General features: G+C 46.0%; 1 long non-coding RNA gene across 3 annotated transcripts in view; it reads left to right on the top strand.

Annotated features, from left to right (window-relative positions):
* Positions 1-22,896, top strand: part of LOC135181021 (uncharacterized) — a 44,716-nt gene extending 21,820 nt beyond the window's left edge. The window contains exons 2-3 of one of the 3 annotated variants that reach the window (XR_010304648.1): positions 9,817-9,917; positions 22,776-22,896. This is a non-coding gene — a long non-coding RNA (uncharacterized LOC135181021). Of the gene's footprint in view, positions 1-9,816; positions 9,918-10,750; positions 10,860-17,142; positions 17,253-22,775 lie in introns of those variants that run through there. The other 2 variants (XR_010304649.1, XR_010304650.1) reach the window with 2 other exon arrangements.
* The last annotated feature ends 367 nt before the right edge of the window (positions 22,897-23,263 follow it).

The raw sequence follows: 23,263 nt of genomic DNA, 5'->3' as shown, positions 1-23,263 counted from the left end.
CCTTCTGTAGCCCCCTTCAGATACTGGAAGGTATCCTCTAAGTCTTCTCCAGGCCCAGCTCCCTCAGCCTCTCCTCATCAGCCTTCCCCTCCAGCCCCTTCCCCAGTCTCATCACTCTCCTCTGGGCCCTGCTCCAGCATCTCAATATCCTTCTTGCTGTGAGAGGCCCAGAGCTGCAGACAGTGCTCGAGGTGAGGCCTCCCCTATGCTAAGTACTGGTTTGTTGCCAGCCATATTGCCATGGGAGGTCCTTCTTGCAAGCCACACTGGTGTGCTGCACTCTGCCACCTGCTAGCAACGTGTCCCTGCATGCCTGGCACCACTGAGGACGGTGTGATGCCAACTGGCCTGTCTTTTGCTTGCTGTGGTGATCCCATCTCTTAAAGAAGTCACTCAGGGAGTGCCAGGACTGGGGGGATGGAGCAAAGCTGGAGGTGGGGAGATTCAGCCTGGAGGTGAGGAGGAAGTTCTTCAGCCTGAGAGTGGTGAGAGGCTGGAATGGGTTGCCCAGGGAGGTGGTTGAGACTCCATCCCTGGAGGTGTTTAAGGCCAGGCTGGCTGAGGCTGTGGCAGCCTGATCTAGGGAAGGGTGTCCCTGGGCATGGCAGTAGGGTTGGAACTGGCTGATCCTTGAGGTCCCTTCCAACCCTGCCTGATTCTATGGTTTGATGATTCTAAGTCTCTTTTGGCCTCAAGTCTCCAACAGCAAAGACAAAGCTCAGCTGCCTCCCTGGGGACAGAACAGAGCTGAGAAGAGCATTGCTGGCTGCTGGAGTGCTGCTACTAACCTCAACGCTGAGTACAGCACTTTAGACCTCCCATCTTCAGCTCATTAGCCCAACCTCTTCTGACACAAGCGTGCATTGGGTATGTTTCTGTCTCACAGCCCTTGTTTCTGTCAGTTTTGAGGTTGTTGCTATGTATAAAGTCAAACTGAGTTGTGTTTCACAGCCCCAGTGTTGCCTGTGGAATCCGAGCTGCTCGAGAGCTCCCTTAGCAGTGTTGTTCTTCCCTACGCTCACTGCCACACTCAATTTAGCTCCAGTTTTAGTTTTTGCCATAAACCAGCCTCCATGGGCACAGTCATTCTGTTACCACACCCATCTGAGAGCCAGCAAAGGGCGTCTAATGGATTCATAGAGAAGCAGGTGGCTTAGTTTGCAGTCCCCAGAGGACACTTGGCCTGAGGTGGGATGGCTGTGGCAGTGCCTGCCCAGCCCTGGGGCTGACCACAGCTCAGTGGGCTGGCTCAGAGAGCTCTGCTTTGCTTGGGCACTGCCTCACATTCTGTCAGGGGCTGGGAATCCTGAAGAAATGGCAAGATAGACAGGACTGGTTTTTTTCAGAGGGCTCTGGGAAGGAATTGCAGGCTGGACTTTGCTGGTAAGGAGAGTCCTGTTGAGAAGAGGAGCTTTAGGACAAAGCTGTTCCCTAATCCTCACTGAAATACACTTTCCAAATGCCATAAAACACATGGATTGAAAACATATGGCTCTAGTGATAGATGAACATAGTTTTGCATGATCCTAGCCTATCATCTCACTCATAACCAAAGGCTGTGCACCCTGGCCCCTGAGCTGCCAGGGTGCTCTGGCACTTCAAATCCCCTGTTGCTTGAAGCAGAAGGGGAAGAGGGAGAATGTCTTAGCATTCAACCAGGGGTCTGGCTGAAATTAATAATAGCTGAAAGAGGTGGTGGAGTCACCATCCCTGGAGATGTTGAAGCAAAGCCTGGATGAGGCACTTAGTGCCATGGTCTGGTTGACTGGCTAGGGCTGGGTGCTAGGTTGGACTGGCTGATCTTGGAGATCTCTTCCAACCTGCTTGATTCTATGAATGATAAGGTAGAAAACTTCTTTCCATAGCTTGTCTTCACCAGAGAAGTCTGTGATTTGAACCTGCCTGCTACAGTTGCTGTGTTAAATGTCCACCATCAAGCTCTCCATACTGCAACAGGCTCCATTCAAAGCAGGACACTAACATGTGCCAGGGGGAGTATAGGCTGGAGGTTAGGAGGAAGTTGTTGTCAGAGAGAGTGATTGGCATTGGAATGGGATGCCCAGGGAGGTGGTGGAGTCACTGTCCCTGGAGGTGTTCAAGTAAAGCCTGGATGAGGCACTTAGTGCCATGGTCTAGTTGATTGTCTAGGGCTGGGTGCTAGGTTGGACTGGATGATCTTGGAGGTCTCTTCCAACCTGCTTGATTCTATGAGTCTAGGATTTGCCACATTTAGTAATTTAATAAGTACCATTTAACATGTTCTTTCTGATCCTTTATATGTTAGGACTTTGAGCTTTATAAAGGTGAAAAATTAAAGCTGAAAGTTTTCTACCATAATCTCCTGGCTTTCATGTCAAGATTTTTGCCTTCCCTCTGAAATACTGTAAATGTGATCATTTAACAGTGAGTTTCTCCAAAAATACAACATCCTCACCTCTTCCACTGATTTTGGACTGAACACTGGGAATGAAGCCATATGTTAAGCCTGAGACATGGGAGATGATGGCAGAATGCTGGCTTCTCCAGATGTGAGGAGACAGCTGATAGCTGTGTGCTGAACTAAAGGAGAGGAGCCCTGCACAAAAGCAAAAAAGCTTGCAGGGATGAAAGCAAAAACCTCCATTTGCAGAGGGAAAGTCAGCTCCAAATGTTTCTCTAGCTACAGGTTGAAGCTTTGTTTAACTCACTAATCAGCCTCCAACTGTTCCTCAACTGTCCACCCCTGAAGTCATCACACTGGTCTTTTGGTCTTTATGGTCTTCATGGTCTTCAAGGGGAAAAGTCATCTCATGTAGTTGTCTGTTAAGACAGGAGATGGTTTAGGCAATAGAGTGATAGTATCTGGGCCTTCCCACCCTCCAAGCACCAAGTAAAGAACAAATTCAAAGCCCAAAATGCAAACTCTTCAGAATCTAGGAATCATAGATTAACATTGCTGTTGCAACACCTCTCCTATGAGGTCTCCTAGGAGGCTATGAGGATGATCAGAGGGTTGGAGCACCTCTGCTATGAGGACAGGCTGAAAGAGTTGGGGTGTTCAGTCGGGAGAAGAGAAGGCTCTGAGGAGACCTTATTGTGGTTTTCCAGTATCTGAAGGGGGCTACAAGAAAGCTGGGGAGGGGCTTTTTAGGATGTCAGGCAGTGATAGGACTGGGGGAAATGGAGCAAAACTGAAAATGGGTAGATTCAGATTGGATGTTAGCATGAAGTTCTTCACCATGAGGATGGTGAGACATTGGAACAGGTTGCCCAGAGAGGTGGTGAAAGCCCCATCCCTGGAGGTGTTTAAGGCCAGGCTGGATGAGGCTGTGGCCAGCCTGATCTAGGGTAGGGTGTGCCATGGCAGGGAGGCTGGAGCTTGAGGGCCCTTTGAGCCCTGACCATTCTATGATTCCATATACATTATAACAGTGGTTTTAATCTTGTCATCTTTCCTTCACTCATCTTCATCATTGTTAAATGCAATGGAAGTCAGTGTCTGAAAATGAAGTTCTACTGAGAAGCTCTATGTGGCCTTGTCACCTGCAAAAGTGGGGAAACACATAAAGAGCTGGAGACATGAAGCACTTATTTTCATGGGCAGAGATATAAAGCACAAAGGGAAGAGCCAAACGAGTCCAAAGGCCATCAAAGCTGGGTTTCTGCAGCATGTAGATGGCTAGACAGAGACATACTTCCAGGGGCTGATTCATCTCATCCAGCTTAACCATGAACCTTAAGGTTAATGGTTTGATGAATGTTTTTGTGCCTTAATATTGACTCCAAAAGAAACCTGCAAGACTGGATTTTGGTTAGACACCTCACTGAGGTGGTCTAAGTCCTTTAAGCCAAATCTTATCCTAAATAACAAAGTGACCTCAGATAGCAGGATGTGAACATTCATTTAGAGAAACTATTTCACAGAGATCATTCTTCATTTTGTGTGCTTCCCATACTAGGAATTCTCTTTGATCTCTGGAGCTCTCAGGACCTTGTAAACAGTATCATAGAATCAATCAGGGTTGGAAGGGACCACAAGGATCAGCCAGTTCCAATCCCCCTGCCATGGGTAGGGACACCCTACCCTAGAGCAGGCTGCCTACAACCTCAGCCAGCCTGGCCTTAAACACCTCCAGGGATGGGGTCTCGTCCACCTCCCTGGGCAACCCATTCCAGCCTCTCACCACTCTCATGCTGAAGAACTTCTTCCTCATCCCCACCCCTGTATGTAAGACTTCTGATATAAGGGTGGGGATGGAAAGAAGGAAGGGAGTTAATTTGACAGCCCTCCTGAGCAGTTCTGCTGTTTGGGAGGGGGTTTGTAGCTCTGAATGACTTTTAACTTGCATATAATAGTATAGAGTTGTAAATATCTGTGGCCTCAACCACCTCCCTGGGCAACCCCTTCCAGGCTCTCACCACTCTCATGCTGAACAACTTCCTCCTCACATCCAGTCTATTGATGAATGAACAACAAACCAAACCAAAACCTGTTCTAAATGAAGTATTATTAGCATCAAATAGTCATATTTTGTGGTAAATAAATTGTTCTTTCTGCTGTACAATCAACCAATGCAGAAGGTTGACAAGAGGAGTCACTGAGAGCTGCCTGGTTCAGAGTTTCATTCAAAGCCAAGCTAATAACCAGGAAAGTTGTTTTTAAGGTATATTTGCTGCTGTTATTCTGCAGAATATGAATAAAACTACTCAGTGGAGGAATTCTTGACAGATGGTTGCCATTTCAGCCTCAGCTGGCAGAAAGCCCTAGAACCAAGCAATTAAAGAGTGCTTTGATGCAGAACCAGCTGAACAGATTTGAATCCTTTTCCCCCCAAATTGGAGACACCTGGCCCCTTAGAAAGTGCTGTGAGCTGAGGGAGGGAGATGTGCAACACAAATCTCTTCCTGATGTAACCTGCAGGTTTCTGGTGACAAACCCCATGAAGACCAATGGGAAGCAACTTTCAAATTAGGAAATAACTTTAAAATGACTTTGCTATGTTTTCTGCTGCTACAAGGAAAGATTGCAAATTGACCAGTAAAGTAATGTAAAAATACTCTGAGGCAAGATTGTGTCCTTTTGACTTTCCATGACTGCAAATGTTTTGCTTCCCTTCAAAGAATGCTGTACAGGATATGGACACTCAATGGCAGCAGCTTTTATTGCCCACCTGTATAAAGCTCATAGAATCAGCCAGGTTGGAAGAGTCCTCCAAGCTCATCCAGTCCAAACTAGCACCCAGCCCTAGCCAATCAACTAGAGTATAGAATCATAGAATCAACCAGGTTGGAAGAGTTCTCCAAGCTCATCCAGTCAGCTAGCAGTAGTTGCTGTTTGTGGCTTAAATGCAAGCACCAACTGCTATTACCCACAATTTTCTTTCTGTTTTTCTTACAGTTCAGTTAAAGTCAGAGAATCAACCAGTTTGGAAGAGACCTCCAAGCTCATCCACTCCAACCTAGCACCCAGCCCTGTCCAGTCAACCAGACCATGGCACTAAGTGCCTCATCCAGGCTTTGCTTCAACACCTCCAGGGACAGTGACTCCACCACCTCCCTGGGCAGCCCATTCCAATGCCAATCACTCTCTCTGCCAACAACTTCCTCCTAACATCCAGCCTAGACCTGCCCTGGCACAGCTTGAGACTGTGTCCCCTTGTTCTGTTGCTGGTTGCCTGGCAGAAGAGACCAACCCCACCTGGCTACAGCCTCCCTTCAGGTAGTTGCAGACAGCAATGAGGTCTGCCCTGAGCCTCCTCTTCTGCAGGCTGCACACCCCCAGCTCCCACAGCCTCTCCTCACAGGGCTGTGCTCCAGGCCCCTCACAAGCTCATGGGCCTAACCCAGAAAGGACCAGGAAGCACATCTAAAATGTTACTTTATTTACTCCTAATCTATTTTCTTGGTATAACTTCTGGCTTAGGAAAATTTTAAAATATTCTGCTAGATGCAATGTATGCTTGAGAGGAGACATTAGAGCAAACCCATTAGGAGAGCACTTCTGGGGTAGCTTTTCTGCATGGGAGCAAGGGAAAGTTCTTCACAGAGAGAGTGATTGGCATTGGAATGGGCTGCCCAGGGGGGTAGTGGAGTCGCCATCCCTGGAGGTGGTCAAGCAAAGCCTGGATGAGGCACTTAGTGCCATGGTCTGGTTGATTGGCTAGGGCTGGGTGCTAGGTTGGACTGGATGATCTTGGAGGTCTCTTCCAACCTGGTTGATTCTATGATTCTAAGTTATTGCTAAGATTTAGTTTCATCTAAGTCACTGCCAAATTATTCCATCCTTTTCTTATTTGTTCAACTCTGTCTTTTATGTCATAAGACCATGTTTAGTTCATGCTCAGCAAAGCTCTGCCATAATCCTATCTGTGCCTCTGGTACAAGTGAGCCAAAGCAAGGTAATTGCATGGATCTGGCAAGTAATAGCAGAGTCATATCAGTACTATGTGTGGTGCAAGTGCTTTGTAGGGTGTTTGGTAAATCAGTCTGCTCTGCCTGCTGCCAGCTCTGGGCTGATGACCCAAAAGTGCTTGCTAAAACAGAGAGATTATAAAGGAATTGTATAAAATGGTTGCTGGGCTTCATAACTCAGGAATTCCCCTCCTGTCCTCTGCTCCAATTCTCCCTAGAACTTCTCTGTGTTTCAGTATGTGTTACACAAGGTAATTGTGGCTGCCTTTATAGAGGATATGGTATTTATGATCTGGAGTTTGGAGTGTGAATGTAGAACACTTGAGGGAGCATAGAAATTGCTAAACCCTCCAAATGAATACTGTGCATTTGTCTGAGCTCATAAATGTGGCCATGGAGCCCCTCTTTAGTAAATGTATCAATTCTCTATGGCCAAAGAAACCACTGCTTTACACCCAGTGTATCCTTCTCCACCCCAACACCAGGACAGCATTGCTGAAGACTTCTAAAGTGGAGCCAAATGCACACATGGAAATACCTTGATTTTCTCAGGGGACAGTAATTTGAACCATTGTGAAACCTTAAAATCAGCCAGTTTGGAAGAGGTCTCCAACCTCATCCACTCCAACCTAGCACCCAGACCTAGACAATCAACCAGACCATGGCACTAAGTGCCTCAGCCAGGCTTTTCATTAACACCTCCAGGGACAGTGACTCCACCACCTCCCTGGGCAGCCCATTCCAATGCCAATCACTCTCTCCGGCAGGAACTTCCTCCTAACATCCAGCCTAGACCTCTCCTGCCACAGCTTGAGGCTGTGTCCCCTTCTTCTGTTGCTGCTTGCCTGGCAGAAGAGACCAACCCCACCTGGTTACAGCCTCCCTTTAGGTAATTGTAGACAGCAATGAGCTCTGCCCTGAGCCTCCTCCATGCTAAACACTCCCAGCTTCCTCAGCCTCTCCTCACAGGGTTACACTCCAGGCTTCTCACCAGCTCCTCTGGACACCTTCCAGCACCTCAACATCTCTCTTGAATTGAGGGGCCCAGAACTGGACACAGCACTCAAGGGGTGGCCTGACCAGTGCTGAGTACAGGGGCAGAAGAACCTCCCTTGTCCTGCTGCCCACACTGCTCCTGAGCCAGCCCAGGATGCCATTGGCTCTGCTGCCCACCTGGGCACACTGCTGCCTCATCTTCAGCTACTCTCTACCAGCACCCCCAGGTCCCTCTCTGCCTGGTTGCTCTCAGCCATTCTTTTCCCATCCTGTAGTGCTGCTTGGGTTTGTTGTGGCCAAAGTGCAGAACCCTGCATTTGGCCTTGTTCAATCTCATCCCATTGTCCTCTGCCCACCCATCCAGCCTGGCCAGGTCCCTCTGCAGGGCTCTCCTACCCTCCAACAGATCCACACCTGCTCCTAGCTTGGTGTCATCTGCAAACTTACTGATGCTGGACTCAATCCCCTGGTCCAGATCATCAATAAAGACATTGAACTGGACTGGGCCCACACTGATCCTTGAGGAACAGCACTAGTGCCAGCTGCCAACTGGATGTGGCACCATAATGATGGTATTATCTAGTACTGAACATAACTTTGTAGTATTCAGGGAAGCATGTGTAATATTTGTGTGACTCTTAGCCCTACATATCCTCCTCCTAAACTATTTTTTGATGTAGAATCTTAGAAATGCTGTCATTAAAGTTTTACTACTACAGATTTAGTGTTTGACAGTAACAGCAAAGAGACTTTTATCCATGCTTGGGCAAATAACAGTAGTATGATGCATGAACAGTTTGAAACAAACCAATAATCACAAATGATCATTTGATGACCTTTGCAAAGAATGACTTTGACTCACCCTGAGTAGGTGAGGTAAAGTCAGGAGGAAATGCCATGGTTTTCTACATGAAGAGACCTCTCTTAATCCAAACTGCCCATGTGAATGGTTAAAGCCTCCATCCCAAGCCCTTGTCCACATGCACAGTATGGCCAAGACAATGCATTGGTTTTGTTTTACTTTGACTGCATCTCTGTGTTCAGAATCAGATTTCATTTTCATGAACATCAAAATCAGGATAGAGATTATACATGAGAGCTACAGACTCAGTGCACTCATCACACACCCTCCTGGTTTGCCTTGTCCAAAGTGTATTTGACTGATTTATGTTGCATCATCACATCCACTAGATTTTTACAAGGCATAGCTGGCAAAGCTACCCATAAAATTGAACACAACAAACATTATAATGCAGTAATTCCACTTTGGCTTGAGGGTTGGGAATTGTTTCCATTTAAGTGGACTGCTCCATTCAGCTGCATGCTTTTCCTATTCATCCAAACAACCCCAGTAACACAGGAGGTTTGTTCTTAGTCCACCATAACTTAACTTGGTCCTTTTGTTTCCTACAAAAAGAAATCTGTAGAATCAAATTTGTTTCAGATCATTTTTACAGTCAGAACAAAGCCAGGCTGGTGGGCAAGCAAGCACTTCATTTCACTGCAATATCCTCCTGGAAATCATAGAATCATAGAATGGCTTAGGTTGGAAGGGACCTCAAAGCTCAGCCAGTTCCAACCCCCTGCCATAGGCAGGGACACCTCCCACTAGAACAGGTTGCTCAAGGCCTCATCCAACCTGGTCCTGAACACCTCCAGGGAGGTTGTGGAGCACAGAATCACCCAATGTGATCAAAGATCACATTCTGTGATCCTGTGCTCCACAACCTCCCTGGGCAACCTGTGCCAGTGTCTCACCACCCTCACTCTAAAGAGCCCTTTCCTAACATCCAGTTTCAATCTCCCCTCTGCCAGTTCAAACCCATTCCTCCTCATCCTGTCACTACCAGACCTTGTCAATAGTCCCTCCCCAGCACTCCTGTAGTCCCCTTCAGATACTGGAAGGCCACTCCAAGGTCACCTCGAAGCCTTCTCTTCTCCAGGCTGCACATCCCCAGCTCTTGTACCCTGTCCTCATAGCAGAGCTGCTGCGGCCCTCTGAGCATCTTTGTGGCCTCCTCTGGACTCACTTCTACAGTTCTATGTCCTTCATATGTTGGGGGCTCCAGAACTGGACAAAGTACTCCAGGTGGGGTCTGAGGAGAGCAGAGCCAAGGGGCAGAATCCCCTCCCTTGCCCTGCTGCCCACGCTGCTCCTGCTGCAGCCCAGCACAGGGTTGCTGTGACACATGGCAGTTAAGGTGTGGTGGTGACAGTTAAGCATAGTCACACTGCTCTCTATTTTCAAACCATTTTTCACCTTCACTGTAAATGGACAAACGAAACATCAGGAAAACTGACTGCAGGAAACAGTTTGTCTGTAGTCCTTCTAGATTCTTAGCACTGTTCCCTCAGCATTTGCTACTTCATCATTCAAGCTTTTGCCCTTGCAATTTCTCTACACTGAGAGTGTTTTGATTCTCTTTCCAGGGTTGAGGGTTTTATGACTGGATGATGGCAAGACCCAGATGATGTCAGTCATTTTGGGCTGTGATTAAGTGCCATGATGCTGCAAAAACAGAGAGTTGAAGGTGAGTGCCTGCACTTCCTCACACAGAAGATAGTGCTGTTGAAAGAAGAGTGTTTGGCAAAGCCCACTGAGTGAGAAAGGAATATGAAGCAAAGGGAGATTCGTCCTGTCAATGAGCTGCAGTTAATGGTGCATACAAGTGGAAAGAATGCACAGCCTTTGGCTTTCTGCTTCACTCAAATAAGGGGTGAAGGAGTGAGGAGTTCAAAAAGAAACTTCTTTGTGCTTTGTAGCACTTCAGATTGGTAAAGGGAATTGGAAAATGGTTGTCCTAGGCAGGTGTCAGGCATAGCAGCACTACAGGCTGGGGACAGAGTGGTTAGAAAGCAGCCAGGAAGAAAGGGACCTGGGGGTACTGGTGGATAGTAGGCTAAAGATGAGCCAGCAGTGTGCCCAGGTGGGCAGCAGAGCCAATGGCATCCTGGCCTGGCTCAGGAGCAGTGTGGGCAGCAGGACAAGGGAGGTTCCTCTGCCCCTGTACTCAGCACTGCTCAGGCCACACCTTGAGTGCTGTGTCCAGTTGTAGACAGCAATGAGATCCCCCCTGAGCCTCCTCTTCTCCAGGATGAACCCTCAGCAAGTCCTTATCTTTTGTATTAGACAGCCATAGTCTTAGGTCCCTTTTGCAATAAACCACACAAATTAATTTCCAAATCTAATTGAAACACATGAGAGAAAAAAATAAACCCAAACCAAACCACATTCTTCTTTGTTGCTGCCTATGTGAATCTAGGCCAGGTACTCAGAAACCTGACTAAGAAGAAGGAATGTTTAATCATACTTCTGAGTTTACTGGAGTCATTTTCTGAAGGGAAAGGGGTTTTATTTCTGCAGCAGTGTGTGACAACAGCTTGAAAACCTCAAGGATGCCAGAAGAACAATGCTGCAGTGTAGCTGGAGGGAAATGTTTAGAGCCACAGCTGCCAGCAGTGCACTGAATAAATGCTTCACCCCTTTTGGTTATGATATTTTGGCAGGCTATGAATCTATACTGTAAGAATACATTTCTAAGCACTACAAAGAAGACTCATCAATTGTGTCGCTCAGGGGTGGGTTTCAGTTTGTGATAGTAATAAACAGATGCTAAAGAGCCCAAGCATTCCTCCACAAGGCAAACCCTCTACCCCAAAGGCCATATGCACATTAACAGCCATACCACAGGGAGATCATAGAGTCATAGAATCAAGCAGATTGGAAGAGACCTCCAAGCTCAGCCAGTCCAAACTAGCACCCAGCCCTAGGCAGTCAACTAGACCATGGCACTAAGTGCCTCATCCAGACTTTGCTTCAACACCTCCAGGGACAGTGACTCCACCACCTCCCTGGGCAGCCCATTCCAATGCCAATCACTCTCTCTGCCAACAACTTCCTCCTAACATTCAGCCTAGACCTCCCCTGGCACAACTGGAGACTGTGTCCCCTTGTTCTGTTGCTGCTTGCCTGGCAGAAGAGACCAATCCCACCTGGCTACAGACTCCCTTCAGGTAGTTGTAGACAGCAATGAGCTCTGCCCTGAGCCTCCTCTTCTCCAAGCTAAACCCTCAGCAAGTTCTTATCTTTTGTATTAGACAAACCTAATTGATAGGAAGGTTTCCTAAATCAAGCTCTTGATATTGTTTTGGGCTGTTACATAAAAAAGGCTTTATTTTTGTTAGCTATGGAATGACTTTTTTCTAGTGCTCAAGCCCAATATTTTGATCTCTTCTTTTTGCTAATCTAAATAAGTTACTGTAGTTACACAGATCAGAAGGGTGGGGTTTTGCTCCCTTGTCCCCCACAAGGGTACACAATCTCAAGTTGTACCAGGGGAGGTCTAGACTGGATGTTAGGAGGAAGTTGTTGGCAGAGAGAGTGATTTGCATTGGAATGGGCTGCCCAGGGAGGTGCTGGAGGCACCGTCCCTGGAGGTGCTCAAGCAAAGCCTGGATGAGGCATTTGGTGCCATGCTCTGGTTGACTGGATAGTGCTGGGTGCTAGGTTGGAGTGGTTGATCTTGGAGTTCTCTTCCAACCTGGTTGATTCTATGATGACTACAATTCAAAACCAAAACCCTGCACTGACAAAGTTAACTTGCAGTGTTCCAAAGAAGAGAAAACAGCTAAATGTAAGCTAATGCTATGTTCAATTGAAAAAATCAGATGCATATGTGCCAGGAGATTCTGAGAGTTGAATATCAGACCTTGCTTTTACACTCCTTGTGCTTTATTTAACAGATCAGTTTGATTGTATTTTGAATTATCTCAACCTGGGTTTGTTTCTTTTTGGTCATATTCCTACTGCTACTAATTTGAGCAGAGACTGAACCATGCCAAAGTGTATAGGAATGAAGGGATGATGCTCTGCCAAGAAGAGCCTTTCTTAATTAAAAATGCCTACATCAATTTCCTGAAACTGTGACAAAGCAATACAAATGCTTGGGGGTGGGGCAGGAGAAAAGGAACTTCTGAAGAAATCTACTAGGAAAAAATGGAAATGATACAGAAATATTTTTTCAAGGCCAAAGGTGCAACTGCCAAATTATTGACCCTTGTGTAATAGTAAGGTAAAATAGAATCATGGGATTAGCTTGGGTTGGAAGGGACCTTGAAGATCATCTAGTTCTGAGCCCTCTGCCATGGGCAGGCACACCTTCCACTAGATCAGGAGGGATGAAAGTATTAGGGGCCTGACCCTACTGTCTACAACTCCCTGAAGGGAGGCTGTAGCCAGGTGGGGTTGGGCTCTTCTGCCAGGCAAGCAGCAACGGAAGAAGGGGACACAGTCTCAAGCTGTGCCAGGGGAGGTCTAGGCTGGATGTTAGGAGGAAGTTGTTGGCAGAGAGAGTGATTGGCATTGGAATGGGCTGCTCAGGGAAGTGGTGGAGTCACTGTCCCTGGAGGTGTTGAAGCAAAGCCTGGCTGGGGCACTTAGTGCCATGGTCTGGTTGACTGGCCAGGGCTGGGTGCTAGGTTGGACTGGATGAGCTTGGAGGTCTCTTCCAACCTGCTTGATTCTACGATTCTAAAGCAAAGCCTGGATGAGGCACTTAGTGCCATGGTCTGGTTGATTGTCTAGGGCTGGGTGCTAGGTTGGACTGGATGATCTTGGACATCTCTTCCAACCTGGTTGATTCTATGATTCTATGAACTCAACTGAAAGGATTTTTGAGAGCTTTGCATCAAATCCAAAGGTAATCTAAATGCTCCCAGGGGACAATTTTTGCGTGCCCGTTTTGGATTCTCATTTATACTGCTGTTGCAAATGCTATTTACCTCAGAGTTAGTGTAAAGAACTAGTAGGAATTGTTTAGAAATTAGCAATTCTATGTCACTCTAAAAATCATCTTTCTGCTCTGGACTCCAGCCAGTCATCAGAGCAACTTGTATTTCCTGCTAGTAAATATTTCTTTATTCACAGAACCACAGGGACATTCCTGTTGGAAAAGACCTCCCAGGATCACCAACTCCAACTCTTATCCCTTCTTTACAAAGTTCATCCTTTAACCACATCCAAACCACTTTTAAACACATCCAAGGTCGGTGATGCCATCTAGGGTGGGTGATCTAGGGTTGGGTGTCCCTGGCCATGGCAGGGGGGTTGGAATTAGATGATCCTTGTGGTCCCTTCCAACACTGACTGATTCTATGATTCTATCACTTCCATGGGCAGCCCACTCCAATGCCTGGCCACTTACTGGGTAAAAAAATGTTTCCTAATGTCCAGTCTAAACCCGAATTCCTTCTCTGCCAGGTTTCTAGCAGCATGGATGAAGGACTCACACCACTTTCACCCTGTGGGATGTACTCAGGTGGTCTAACTAGATGATAGGAAGAAGTTCTTGACACTGAGAGAGGTGAAACTCTGGAACAGGTTGCTCAGGGAAGTTGTGGAGCACAGAATCACAGAATCTGATCAAAGATCAGATTCTGTGATTCTGTGCTCCACAACCTCCCTGGAGGTGTTCAGGACCAGGTTGGATGAGGCCTTGAGTGAACTGTTCTAGTGGGAGGTGTCCCTGCCTATGGCAAGGGCTTGGAACTGGCTGAGCTTTGAGGTCCCTTCCAACCTATGATCCTATGGGAAGGATCTAAGGTATGTCTCCAAAATCACCCCAGTCAGCCTGAGAACTTGGTCTGGAAGGCATCCAAAACATTATGGTAACTGGGGTGCTGGTGTCCCCTTTTCTTCCTTGTCATATTCAATAACATTTCATAGCTGCACTATAAAGTATGAAGGATCTATACACAGAGCCACAACCAAATGCATGTTTCCCTCCTGAAACATCCCCCTCAAGGACAGCAAAGTTGGCAGTCTTGCCTTGTGGCTGACCTTGTAGCAACTGTTTCCTTTGCAGGCTAGACTGAAAACGCAGCTATCAAGCACAGCTCGTTAGCGCCATCAGCATTGGGTTTAGGTGTGGTAAGATAGGAAGGCAGATATAAAAATGAGATCAAAATTACTGATTGGTATTCAAAGGAGTCATTGGGGAAAGCTATGCATAAAGAAATGATTATTGCTTCTTTTGGCTACAAGAACCTGGAGCTGCATTTCCAGTTCGTTTGTGTGATGGTTTGGGTGTTACCTGCTCCTCCACACTTTGCAAACCACCCAGACTAAACTCAGTGGCTCTGGAAATTGAATGAAGCTTCTATTTACAGCTTAGCTCAATATAAAAGCAGATATTTACAGCATATACAGTAATATACAGATGTACACAAGGTAAAAAGGTAATACAGAAACACAACAGCCCTCCCAGAAACCTGAGTCCCCAGGAGGGGCTCCCAACTGCCCCTCCAACTTCCCCCTACCTCACTCAACTTTACCCCAGTCCCAAGGAAGAATGGAGGTTCAGTCAGGGGATTAGGAAGCAAAGTGGATTAGTCAAAGAGGCTAGAGAGAGAGAGATAGAATCATAGAGTCATAGAATCAACCAGGTTGGAAGAGACCTCCAAGCTCATCCAGGCCAACCTAGCACCCAGCCCTAGCCAGTCAACTAGACCATGGCACTAAGTGCCCCATGCAGGCTTTGCTTGAACACCTCCAGAGATGCAGCTTGGAGCTTCCCAGCAGAAGTACCTTGTCTATGTTTTGATTCTTATTCTCAGCAAGCCAATGAGTGAGGTAGACATCAGCCTTGTTTTCTTCCACAGCCTTTAATCTAGTTCTTCTCACCAAAGCATTCACGCTAGGCTCAAACTAGCACAGTTTGCAATGAAGTCTAGCAACTAACATCAGCATCTGTAGCTTCTGTGCTGTGTTTAAGGAGTCTCACACATCACAAACCCAAAGTAGCTGCAGAAGACTAAATCTTCAACTTGTTTTCTTTTCCAGTTAGTTTCTCTAATGATAAGAGATGGCTTTTCATACTTCAATGAAGTGTTTACATATAAGGCTTGTGCTTTGTATGTCTTGGAACAGAGCTTTGACTGTTGCAATGATTACTGAAAGATCTTGAAAGTCCAATTTGGTGGTTTTTAAGTACATTTTAGTGCATGGAGACTAAAATGCCACGTACATGCAGGGCTCTTTTTACTTATGGAATAAACACACTTTTGACTGTGAAAGGCAAAATTAACTGAAAAAAAAAAAAGATAAATATTCTAAATCATTTTGAAGTGCAACTGAGTGCAAAACTCAACAGATATTGGTGTACTCAAGAGCCTGTCATCTCACCAGTTAACAGTTCAAATGTATTAGTAGCAGCACCTTGACACCCACTGGTGTTTTATCCCAGGGATTCTCAATCTTATCCTTCCTGCCATTTCACAGAATCACAGAATTAACCAGGGTGGAAAAGACCTTCAAGACCATCAAGTCCAACCTAGCACCCAACATCTTCTAATTAACCAAATCATGGCACAAAGTAGAATAGAATAGAATCAGCCAGGTTGGAAGAGAGCTACAAGATCATCCAGTACAACCTAGCACCCAGCCCTGGCCAACCAACCAGATCATGGCACTAAGTGCCTCATCCAGTCCTTCCTTGAACACCTCCAGGGATGGGGACTCCACCACCTCCCTGGGCAACCCATTCCAATGCCAATCACTCTCTCTGGCAGGAACTTCCTCCTAACATCCACCCTAGACTTCTTCAAATTCCTCCTCATGTTTACATGAAACTTCCTGTGCCTCAGCTTCCACCATTGCCTCTTGTCCTGTCATTGGGCATCACCCAGCAGAGCCTGGCTTCAGCCTTCTGCCACTCACTGTTATGTATTTATAAACATTGATGAGCTCACCTCTCAGGCTCCACTTCTCCAGGCAGCACAGCCCCAGCTCCCTCAGACTCTCCTCAGCTGGATGTTAGGAGGAAGTTGTTGGCAGAGAGAGTGATTGGCATCGGAATGGGCTGCTCAGGGAGGTGGTGGAGTCACCATCTCTGGAGGTGTTCAATCAAAGCCTGAATGAGGCACTTGGTGCCATGGTCTGGTTGACTAGACAGGGCTGGGTCCTAGTTTGGACTGGATGATCTTGGAGGTCTCTTCCAACCTGGTTGATTCTATGATTCTATGATTCTAACTGAATTGTAAGAAAAGCAGACAGAAATTTGTGGGTAAGAACAGTTGGTGTTTGCATTCAAGCCACAAGCAGCAACTACTGCTAGTTGACTGGATGATCTTGGAGGTCTCTTCCAACCTGCTTGATTCTATGATTCTACGATTCTATACTCTAGTTGATTGGACAGGGCTGGGTGCTAGGTTGGACTGGGCGAGCTTGGAAGTCTCTTCCAACCTGGTTGATTCTATGATTCTATGACCAGCACACCTGCTAAAGAACAAAAGACATCTCCTGCAGTATAAGCTCCACATCTGGTAAAGATCAGGAAGGGCTGACATGGATGGAAAAAGCTGAGCAGCCCCAAATCATAAGCTTAGGACTGGGTTTTGGTAGTGAAAGGACTAGGGGGGAATGGAACAAAACTAGAAATGGGTAGAGTCAGGCTGGATGTTAGGAAGGAGTTCTTCACCATGAGGGTGGTGCAAGCCTGGAATGGGCTGCCCAGGGAAGTGGTTGAGGCCCCATCCCTGGAGGTGTTTAAGGCAGGCTGGATGAGGCTGTGGGCAGCCTGCTCTAGAGTAGGGTGTCCCTGCCCATGGCAGGGTGGGTTAGAACTAGCTGATCCTTGTGGTCCTTTCCAACCCTGACTGATTCTGTGACTCTGTGATTCTGTTTGGAATACTTTCACTTATTTCAATAATTATACATCAAGACTTTATTGTTAGCACTTCTATTATTTTATTTTGCAGATCCTGGTCAAAGAAAAATAGCTTTGAGAGTCAAGAACCTGTCAGGCAGAGAGCAGCTTTATTGACCATGCCTTCAAAAGTAGTGAGAACATTAAACATAATATTTTACTGGGAAAGGCTGGACATCCAAAGTATTTTTGGCCTGTTGTAGTAAATCATTTTCCTCTTTGGGATGGCAAAGAAAGGGACCTGCTATCAAAACAGAGCATCCCTCAGGCTAGCCATGTTCTGCTTTTTCAAAAAACATCATCTTCTTCCTCAGGATGTGTTTGAGTGTATATGAAAGGCAAACAGATGAAGCAGATTAATAGTACTGGAGCATGTCAGCTTGAGCCCGTGTAGGGATCGGTGCTTGCCAATAGCCGACCGCAGACAGAGGGCGAACATAAGGCTCAGGTTACCTCCATCCTCCCCTGAGCAGGGACAAATCTTGGATGTGTCAAGAGCTTGCTCACTGCTGGTTAATCACTGGGAGAGCAATTGCACTGTCAGTCTCATGACTGACATCAACACTGCACCAGCGTCCCACTTTGAGGCCACAAGCTGCCTGGGGCTGGAGGACAGAAATGACTCTTACCCCTTTCTCCTCTACTCGGTCCTGGTGAGGGCACACCTAGAGTACTGTGTCCAGTTCTGCATCTCCCCAGTTCAAGAGGCACATAGAACTGCTTGAGAGAGTCCAGCACAGAGCCACAAAGATGATGAAGGGAATGGAAGATAGAATCATAGAATCAAGCAGGTTGGAAGAGACCTCCAAGATCATCCAGTCCAACCTAGCACCCAGCCCTGGCCAATCAACCAGACCATGGCATTAAGTGCCCCAGCCAGGCTTTGCTTCAACACCTCCAGGGACAGCGACTCCACCACCTCCCTGGGCAGCCCATTCCAATGCCAATCACTCTCTCTGGCAACAACTTCCTCCTAACATCCAGCCTAGACCTACCCCTGACACATCTTGAGACTGTGTCCCCTTGTTCTGTTGCTGGCTGCCTGGCAGCAGAGCCCAACACCACCTGGCTACAGCCTCACTCCAGGTAGCTGCAGGCAGCAATGAGCTCTGCCCTGAGCCTCCTCTGCTGCAGGCTGCACACCCCCAGCTCCCTCAGCCTCTCCTCACAGGGCTGTGCTCCAGGCTCCCCAGCTTTGCTGCCCTTCTCTGGACATGTTCCAGCACCTCAACATCTCTCTTGAATTGAGAAGCCCAGAACTGGACACAGCACTCCCTGCTGAGTAGAAGGGAAAAATAACCTCCCTTGTCCTGCTGGCCACACTGTTCCTGAGCCAGGCCAGGATCAGTGACAATTAAGGTCTTGCTTGCCTGATGCCTTTTCCTTTGCAGAAGACAGGCCTTTACATGTTGCACTGTCTGTTGTTTGCAGCAGCACAGCTTCATGTGCACACAAGTACATGAGTCTAAATGTGAGCTTTTACATCTCTGAAATCTTTGTCTTTTTATTAACATGAATTTGCTGCCATGGGTTTCAACTTTGGTCTGATTGTTCTTTTTCATCCCAACAGCCAAAGTTCTGGTGATCATTGTGGCCTCACAGAGCCATCTTTATGTTCTGCTGATAGCTTGAAGAAGCAATTTATGGTTGCAATGTTTTGATTACTGATGAAATTAATTTCCATATAGTTGGTCATCTAGTCTGAGAAATGCTGTGTTAATGTGGAAAACTGAAATTCTAGCCCAGTCCTGTAATCCTCCCCATTCATAAACCTGAACTGGGATATTTTGGAAGCATAAAATGACTCAAATAAAAGCAATCCTCAGGAAGCTCTTAGCATCTGCTGCTGCAAATAAAGGTCACATTGAGGGCAGAGCCATCTTTAAAGTTAGATTAGTTGTAGCCTGTGTCAAAAGCTTTTCCCTGCTCCTCTGTATTCAGTAGTGACATAGCTGCTAATCATAGAATCATAGAATCAAGCAGGTTGGAAGACACCTCCAAGATCATCCAGTCCAACCTAGCACCCAGCCCTAGCCAATCAACCAGACCATGGCACTAAGTGCTCCAGCCAGGCTTTGCTTCAACACCTCCAGGGACAGAGACTCCACCACCTCCCTGGGCAGCCCATTCCAATGCCAATCACTCTCTCTGCCAACAGCTTTCTCCTAACATCCAGCCTAGACCTCCCCTGGCAAAACTTGAGGCTGTGTCCCCTTGTTCTATTGCTGGTTGAAGGAGATATTGTTCCTTCTGCCTGCCTATGGCTGTGCTCTCATTAAAAAGAGCTCACTAGGATAAAGCACAGATTCTAACCAGTACAAATGGAAGCAAAATCAGCCTCTTGGTAACTGCTTTTCACACTGGAATCTGTTATTTATTTTATATCCATCCTCTCTTCTGTGAAGAAGTGGCTTAGAACAGATTAGATCCAGACTTGTCACACAAACCATTTATCTTCCGCTGGAGATTCAAAGTGCTCTGTTCAGCAGACATTCAAATAACTCAAAGTGTTGCTCTGTGCTCTTGATGTATGAAGCCTGAAGAAACGTGGCTGCCAAGTTTATCTGATTGCTGAGTCTTTATGGTCTGATACATTCTAGGATGCAGAGTTCAAAAGACATTTATATTAGAGTATATAGGTAAGCTAAGAATTGTCAGGCTTAAGCAAACCAGTTACTCATTATCCTCTCCCCAAGCAAATAAAGTATTATCTGCTTAAGAGAAAGGCTCCAAAGGTCACCAGTGGGGAAGTAGTTTCATACTGTGTGTAACTTCATCCTGCATCTTCACTGTGTGTAATTCTCTACCCATGTCAGTTAGTCACTGGGGGGTTACATTGGACATGAAAAAAGTTGGGTTTACACCTTGCTAGGTTCTTTATTTGCACAAATCTTTGGGATAAATATTTTTGTACATAAATGACAGAAAGAGTGATTGGCATTGGAATGGGCTGCCCAGAGAAGTGGTGGAGTCACCATCCCTGGGGGTCTTCAAGCAAAGCCTGGATGAGGCACTTAGTGCCATGGTCTAGTTGATTGGTTAGGGTTGGGTGCTAGGTTGGACTGGATGATCTTGGAGGTCTCTTCCAACCTGGTTGATTCTATGATTCTATGATTCTATGAATGATCTCAGAAGTCTTTTCCAGCCTGGTTAATTCTGTGATTCTGTGACTCCATAACTCCAGAGGTGGTGGAGTCACCGTCCCTGGAGGTATTTAAGAGGAGGCTGGATGAGACACTTAGGGCCATGGTTTAGTTAATTAGAAGGGGTAGGTGAAAGGTTGGACTCAATGATCTCAGAGGTCTTTTTCAGCCTGGTTAATTCTGTGACTCATTATGGAGAAAAGAAAATGTTTCATTTTCTCAGTGTGAAAGACTTTGCTTAATCATTCTATCATATGTTCCATTTTTAACCTTCTTAAACCAACAAGGAGTAGCTGCAGCTTAGGAATACTGATCCTAGTAGAGCAATTCAATGAGCTAGATGTAACTTTTCATTAACTAAACAGCTCATTTAGTTGCTTCTTTACTTGTTTTATGTTCTTACATGGGGTCCAATTAACACAACCAGACTGAAAGAAAGGAAGTCTGGGGTTGGAAACTCAAAACAATCTTTATTTCTTTCTTCTACCTACACGACATTGTTTTTCCTCTGTACAGCCTATACATAATTTCACAGGATTCAGGTGATAAGATGTTCTGGGCTCCTCAATTCAAGAGAGATGTTGAGATACTGGAATGTGTTGAGAGAAGGATGACAAAGCTGGTGAGGGGCCTGGAGCACAGCCCTGTGAGGAGAGGCTGAGGGAGCTGGGGGTGTGCAGCCTGCAGAAGAGGAGGCTCAGGGCAGAGCTCATTGCTGTCTACAACTACCTGAAGGGAGGCTGTAGCCAGGTGGGGTTGGGCTCTTCTGCCAGGCAAGCAGCAACAGAACAAGGGGACACAGTCAGCAGTTGTGGCAGGGGAGGTATAGGCTGGATGATAGGAGGAAGTTGTTGTCAGAGAGAGTGATTGGCATTGGAATGGGCTGCCCAGGGAGGTGGTGGAGTCCCCACCCCTAGAGGTGTTCAAGGAAGGACTGGATGAGGCACTTAGTGCCATGATCTGGTTGGTTGGCCAGGGCTGGGTGCTAGGTTGGACTGGATGATCTTGGAGGTCTCTTCTCACCTGCTTGATTCTGTGATTCTAAAATGGCATATGCACTAACCTATTGTACTTTCAATAAGATGGGATCCGTTTCCATTTCTCAGCTTTCTTTCTTTCTTTTTGGTTTTGGTTTAGTCATTTATTAATAAATGACTTCAATTTAAGTCATATCTATTTAGTGCACTTCCTCTTTTAAGAGGTAAGGGAAGATGAATCTGATTTTGGACAAAATCTACCAACATTTTATATGTAACTTTAGTTGTTAAGCATCTGGGACTGATCACACTGATCTTGTGCTAAGAAGAACGCACTGGATGGGTCCCAGATGTTTTAACATGGCACTGCCTCCCTGACTAACTGGATCAGGATGGAAACAAATGAAAGGTAAATGCTTTAAAATTAAAGATCTAAGTCAGCTTAAATGTAGGCAGCTTGAAGGTTATGGAAATGGTGACCTTGTGGCCAAGTAGAATCATAGAATCAGTCAGGGTTGGAAGGGACCAAAAGGATCATCCAGTTCCAACCCCCCTGCCATGGGCAGGGACACCCTACCTAGAACAGGCTGTCCAGAGCCTCATCCAGCCTGGCCTTAAACACCACCAAGGATGAAGCTTCCACCACCTCCCTAGGCAACTGTTTCCAGGCTCTCATCACCCTCATGATGAAGAATTTCTTCCTAACATCCAGTCTAAATCTACCCATTTCCAGCTTTGTTCCATTCCCCCCAGTCCTATCACTACCTTACAGCCTAAAAAGTCCTTCCCCATTTTTCTTGTAGGGTCCCTTAAGATATTGAAAGGCCACAAGAAGGTCACCTGGGAGCCTTCTCCTCTCCAGACTGAACAGTCCCAACTTCTTCAATCTGTCTTCATAGGAAAGGTGCTCCAGCTCCAGAGCAGAATCATAGAATCATAGAATCAGCTGGGTTGCAAGAGACCTCCAAGCTCATCCAATCCAAGCTATCACCAAGCCTTACACAATCAAATAGGCTATGGCATCCAGATCAACGTGCCAGAGGAGGTATAGGCTGGGTATTATGAGGAAGTTCTTCACAGAGTAATTTGCCATTGGAATGGGCTGCCCAGGGAGGTGGTGGAAATGTTCAAGCAAAGCCTGGATGAGGCATTTAGTGCCATGGTCTGGTTGATTGCACAGGGATGGGTGCTAGGTTGGACTGGATGATCTTGGAGGTCTCTTCCAACCTGCTTGATTCTATGATTCTATGAATACACTGAAAGCTTGTATCTGCAGAAAGAAAACCAAGTGTTTTTTTGGGGGCACAATGTTTCCTTCTGAGATAAAGTAATTAATATTGGAATTTGTGTTTGAAAAAATAATAATAAAATTATCTTTAAGATGTCTAAAGTATGGAGTTGATTTTTTTTCCACCCAAAGTACAGAAAAATACCTAGTCAAGACAATTCCTAAGGTAAGTGTTAATATGTTGTGATGGATAAAATTATTAAGTCGTTAAATTGGATTAAATTGGTTAAATTGGATTAACAAGCACTAAGAGGATACATCTCAAACTACATTACAGACTTCACCAACACTCCAAGAAGTTCAAAGTAACTGTAATAAAAGGAGACAAATCCATAATGACAACACAACTACAGCATGGAGTTGATATTTATGCAATATATAACTGCAAATATTTCTGCATGAGAAGAGATATTAATGATTTAATCAAAACTGATAACAAGGCAATAAGTCCCAGGTAAGGCTCTTACTCTGAACTGCTCTTCTTGCCTTTCAACAATGAATGATGTATTAGCCTTTAGTGTATCACAGGTACAATAAAGTACAGCCTGGGAACCTTTTTTGGTAAGAAATGACATATTTTAGTAAAAGTCCTGTTTGGTCTTTTGCAAACATTGCTGTGGTGGAAGAGGTTAAAGGTTCTTCCAGGTCAAGATCCTCTCTCTGACACCAACAGAAGCAGCTGTTTCTGGAAAGGGAATAAACCCCAAGTAAGTGTATGTGGGAATGCAAAGTGAAGAAGGACACAGTATCACAGTATCATCAGGG

The sequence above is a fragment of the Pogoniulus pusillus genome, chromosome 14, assembly GCF_015220805.1.
Source record: "Pogoniulus pusillus isolate bPogPus1 chromosome 14, bPogPus1.pri, whole genome shotgun sequence".
In the NCBI taxonomy this organism is placed as follows: domain Eukaryota; kingdom Metazoa; phylum Chordata; class Aves; order Piciformes; family Lybiidae; genus Pogoniulus; species Pogoniulus pusillus.
Note: the sequence above shows the minus strand (reverse complement) of the source record. Positions and strands in the feature narration are given on the sequence as shown.